Consider the following 5,838-nt stretch of genomic DNA (forward strand, 5'->3'; position numbering starts at 1 on the left):
AGCAAGAATCACTGGTGCTTTACCAGCTTTAGCTCCCTAAAAATTTGAGATGTGATGGGTCTGTCTTGTCTTCAGCTGGTGATCATCTCCACATGGTTCAGATTCAAATAAATTCAAGAAATAGAGAGAAAAGTTTGCATTTCAAATGAAGAGCCAGTGTCCTTTTTCAATGCCCCAGGACAGAACGGTTTTGCTGTCCCAGCCATTAGTCAAAAATGCAGTGGGGGGTGGGGTAGTGAATAGATTTTTGGTTCAACTATTCTTTACGAATGTAGATCTAAAGAATTCTATTTCCAGCATTAAAAATACAATTAAAGCCATGTCTACAGCACGAAACTACTTTACTGTCTCTAAAATGTTCACAGCATTAGCAGTAAGCAACATTTACTGTTGAGAAATCAATTATGAATTTACAAATGTATGCTAATTAAAGTATCTTGCAAATTGATGGGTAACTTTAAAGGCTAGAGCAGATGCAGCTGTAATACTGCAGCTTCATTAATCTGTTAGTTTCCTGCAACTATAACTTTGGTACTGTCCATATTTCACGTAAATTGATCACCATTTTATTGGGATTTTTTTCGTTGTCATTTTGTTTCAATTGAGTAAAATAAGGATAAACTACACATAACTTGAGTTTGACTCAATCACACACCCATATCTACTCCATGCCAAACCAGCCTTGAATTACTTAAAACCTCTACTCGTCTACTGACCTGGAGTACTGGAATTTTTAATGGAGCTAATAAACTAACACTGCAGGTCAAGAGAAGAATGTTGAAAATGGGAGACAGTAAACAGACTGGCCAAGAGACGTGACTTCATCAAAACTCTGGCTCTTGTGGAATTTAAAGGCTCAGAGAGCAGTACTTTGTGTCATTGTACACCTTCAGGGGTCTGCTTATAAGCAGTAGGTAAAACCATTGAACTTTATTTTATGGAATATACTCCATAAAACTGAATTACATTAAAGTGTTCTGTATGAGAGGGAAGGCAGACTGAATTTTTATTCCCCTTTGAATTAAATTGGCATGTGACTCATCATTTGGGCAAAACAACGTAAGCCCCACCTCTTCCTCATGAGAAAAACTTCCATTGTCCTTTAATTAAAAAGCAGTCCTCTACCTATGCATGAAGATAGCCACACAGTAGGCTCCTTTGAGTTTTCTTCTGTTGTTTTGTTTTGCTATTCTCTCCTTTTTACATAGCCTTTGTAGTTCTGTATGTCTGATGTTAAAATTAGAGTAGCTCTTACACCTGAAAAAATACAGATGAGATACAGAACATATGTTCCTAAACAGCAATACCAACAGACTGCAATATATGTAATAAAAAAGGAAGTAATACTTAGCTTTCCAAGACCTACTGACACCACATACAAGTTTTCATTCAGGATATTTTGGTCTCTTCAGGCCTTGTTAAATGATCTGGCCTCCAGCTAAAGAAGTCTTTCTTTGCCACTTCAGTACAAGAGCTCAAACGGGAAACGTCACTACAAATAGAGCTGGGCATCTGGATCTCACCAGGTGCTTTGGTCTCTTACCATGTGTCCTTCACAAGTCCTTCATACTCAGTAAAACAGCTCCCTTTTTATCTTACCTTGTACCAAGGGCAGTCAGTTTTTTGTCGAATCCCTTTTCCCTTACTTAGGGACAGGGCTTCTAATACACAACCCCATTTAGATACACCCCTTTCAGCCCCAGAGGAGTTGGAAGTGTGGGACTTTGAATGTGGGCAGCAGTTTGCCACAAGTTTTCTTCTTTTTCCTTGTCCAGGCCTCTGCTCCAACCCCTTCAGGAAGTTCTCAGACTGCTTGTTTGCATCTTTTTGGAAAAGAGGATTGCTGAAATGGCTTCTGATTTCATTCCCAAGCAGGCTGCTTCCCGTACTACAATTCTTTGATCCTAGCCTTTCCACAAGGCCTTTTTCATGAAATTATCAGCACGTGTTGCCCAGCAGTACTTCTACCTTGAGTAAGGTGCCAAGAACCTTGGCAGCCTCAGCCCTCGTGCAACCCTACCCAGGCTGGTCTGGAAGAGCACGCAGGCGAGGTCTCTAAGAAACAGCTGCCTCCAGCAAACAGCCGATCAAAGGGGCTTGACCGAGATATCTAAGTATTTCTGTCTAAAGAGTAACTAGGCTATTGAAAGCAAAAATGCTGATAGAGGATAGAATTCATATCACCAGTTGCACATAAGCTAGTGTGTATATATTCCAGTAATAGACTGGACAGAGATTTCCTAGCAGCAAGTCAAAGAGCAAGGCAGAGAGGGTTATTGGAAAGGGACTATTATTAATTGTGCAAAGAGGTCAGTGTTTCAACCAGAGTTTGAGTGATTTAGACAGCCTGTGGTCAAGCAAGCAATGGGGTTTCTTTCTCCCCTACTCCTTAGCAGTGCATCAAGCCTGATCCCTCCTGAGGGCTGGCGTCCTTCTCCAGTCATCAGGCTGCAGAAGTAGATTTCATAAACAAGTTAATACCAGTGGTTTCCCAACTATGGGCCACAAATCACATGCCCTTGATCTACAGAAAGCTGGCTAGCTCTGTCAAGCTGACTCTACTCATTTCTCTTAGGAAGAGAAAAAACAAATGAGAAAAAAATGTACTAAAAGAAAAAAATGGATTGCACAGTTATATCTGTATTATATTAACACAAAAGGAAAGAAAACCGTATAGAGACAAGCTAGAAACACAGATGTTTTCCTACTGCTGCTTTTCCATGTAGGCATTTTTTGTAATTGCTACAGAACTAGTAATACAATCCTGAACAGATCCTCTACTTAACATGAGTGTACTTGGGAGGAAACTTGGGAATTAGTTTTTGTTCTTGTACAATGAAATTACTTGTGGTGAGACTGCCCTTGTCCTGCCTCTCTGGCACACAGCTCTCACAGAACGACTCCATGGTGACAAGGGAAAGTACATGGAGACTAATTAATCTTGTATTGCATTTGGTTTTAATTCCTAATTTAGGAATGTATTAAAAACTGATTCCAGAATGGCCATCCTAAGTTCTGGGCATGCTTTCCAAAATACCCAACTCTCCAATAACACTAAAAACCATTAAATCACAGTCTTAGCAATGGTAATCAAATCCACCTCTCCCCTTCTCACAAATGACAATTTCAAATGCTTTTCCTACCATTTACCCTAATTGGAAGAAGGAAAAGGAATAAGAAGTGTTTACAGTGTCTAGATAGCTAAAACATTTGTTCTCTTGAATACTAAACCTGAATTATAAAACAAAGAAAAATCCAGAGCTGAGAAGATCTTGTGGAAAACCTTTGGGCAGATCTGTCCCCTTTATCAATCAGTCAAACAAAAACCCGACTTAAATAAAATCAGAATCCTCCTTCAGCAGAGCAGAGAAATACAAACAGTAAACTCGGGTTCCTTCAGATGTACTTGGCCCTATGAATGAGACAATGGAATTTCTCCTTCCTTGTAAAAGATCCCTTCAAAGGACCCAGACACCGCCCCGTTTTTCAACACATAGAAAAAACACTTAATGCTAAGATCATCCTATGCTATTCTTTAGTTTCCCTCGCAGACTGGATAACCCTACTCTCACTTTGGCTGTGATTCAAAGGAGCAGATTATTACTGCCACTGATACTGGTATATACAGTTTGCAGGGCTCTGTCCTTACTGCTGCTACCTGTTGTCAAATTCCCCTCTTCACTTAGTGAGGCAACAACAGTATCTCTGCCACTCCATTCTTTCTTCATGAACTGTCTTTTATATTCTGGCTGGTTCTTGCAGAATTGGAAACTCCCAGATGTCTCTGCATCTCCACCAAACTAAATTTGCTGTCAGCAAGCATCAGAGACTCAGCCATACATTAATTAAAAAAAAAAAATAAAAAGAACTAACAGAATATACCAAAGTGCACCCACATTCACAGATGTTGCTCAGAATCTGCTATTGCTTCTGCTGAGCCTTCTTCACTACCTTTGGATACCTTCTCATTACTCCTTTTATTGCATATCAAGAAGATTTTAAAAATTACATCTCTCAAACACACCTTCAAACTATATCTGAAATTACATAATTTATTCAAGTCTTGTACTGCATCATTTATCAAGGACCTTATAGGCTTAGTAACAGCATAGAGATTTTTTATCAGGTGCAAACTGACTAAAGCTGTAGCCTTAAAAGATTACATGCCTGAAAAGGAAGAACCTTTCGGCTCTTACCTTTCACAGCCCAGTCTGGATGCCTTTCTAAGTTGACTGGATGCCTTTCTGGTTGACTGCTATTATTTTGCTGAGTGCTGGGACAGGCTGTCTGCTGGCGAAAGGACTGCAGTCACCCTCCCCTCACATATGACTTACTCTGCCCGTTTGCTTTAAAACCTCTGCCATACTCAGTTTTTACACTCTGCCCCCCCTTGTCTGTTCCTCTCTGCTTCCTCTCCATCCCAGAGGTATTGTTCTATACTGTACTGAATAAATAAAAGGGAATACAAAAACCTGCATGCACGAGGACTTATTTTTAAATAAGAAATAGTAAATAATATTTTCCACAGGTCCAGCGCGGCCTTGCTTCTGTGCTAACTATCTCCATGCCAACATACCAAGCAAATAGCATTGTCTTTCCCCTCCCAAGCCAAACACGGTCACCTCACACAAATGCACTTCTTGCAGGCGTGCTTAAAAGCTCCTCAGTCCCTACCTGCTCTGCAACCTGACCTTTGCTCGAGCTCCCATCCCCAGCTGACACACCCGAATTTCTGTGACTTACAAACAAAAAAGACCTGCAGGAGAACCGCAGTGAAGTCAAGCAGCACAGAAAGTGTAGTTAGACAAAGGATAAAAGGCTATACACAACACCCAGCCTTTCCCCCGACTATATGACGCTGGGTTCAAAGCAAGGGCTTGCTCTGCCTGGCCTTGCACTTCCCAACCTAGGCCTGTGACTGAGTAGCCACGTTAGCAAGAAAAGCCATCCTTTATTAAGCCATCCTTAAGCCATTGCTTAATTTGAACATGGGTTGCTATCTTGGCCACCAGCACAGGATAATGTAAACTATATCCAAAGCTCCCATTGTTCTGTGGATTTAAGCCACATTTAACTCTAACACAAAGACAAGCCTTCCAAAACTTTCTCCTACACGTGCATTTAGTCTCCACATGTCACAAAGCAGAACATGGATTGCTAAAAACTCACACTAAATAAAAATGTTTTCTTTTCTCCTTTGGAAAAAGGCCTAATATTTAGTTACATTCTGTGCTCATTAGGATATTTTTTATAGAGATCTGGTTTCTTAAGCACTGAAAAAGATTCCTCAGAATGTCATTTTATCTCTTCTTGAAAGTGCCAAGAATGTCTAACAAGCTAAATAATGTAACATTATGCAGGGGACGGAACAGGGAAAAAAAAAGTTCTGCCCATGATTTCAAATTAGGATGCTTTATACAAAATGGTTTAATTATTACTTTTCATGAGAGGTGATTAAACTTCATTAAAATCCAAAGCATCACTTGCCAAGATCTCAAAACGGTTTATTATTTTAATTTTCACATAATTACGAGGAAAAATATGTTTTGCTTCGGTCTCTTTGCTGAGGAGATATGGCGCTTTGCCATATTACAAGGAGGAAAATTCTCTGTAGTGCCAACGCCTAGTAAACTGCATCCTGAGTCTCAGTGCCTCAATGCTGAACAAGTCAGCTGAGAAATCAATAGGTGACTTGCTTTAAAACCTTCCTGTTTCTTCGTATCAGAACACGCTGTTATTTGCAAAAGAGCAGTGGGAAAAGCAGGCGAAAATTTCAGAGAGGAAGAACAGAGGAGGAACGTGACATTTTGCCAATTTGCAAATAAATGGAAGCTGATT

This window comes from Anser anser, assembly GCF_964211835.1.
Source record: "Anser anser genome assembly, chromosome: 1".
NCBI classification, from domain to species: domain Eukaryota; kingdom Metazoa; phylum Chordata; class Aves; order Anseriformes; family Anatidae; genus Anser; species Anser anser.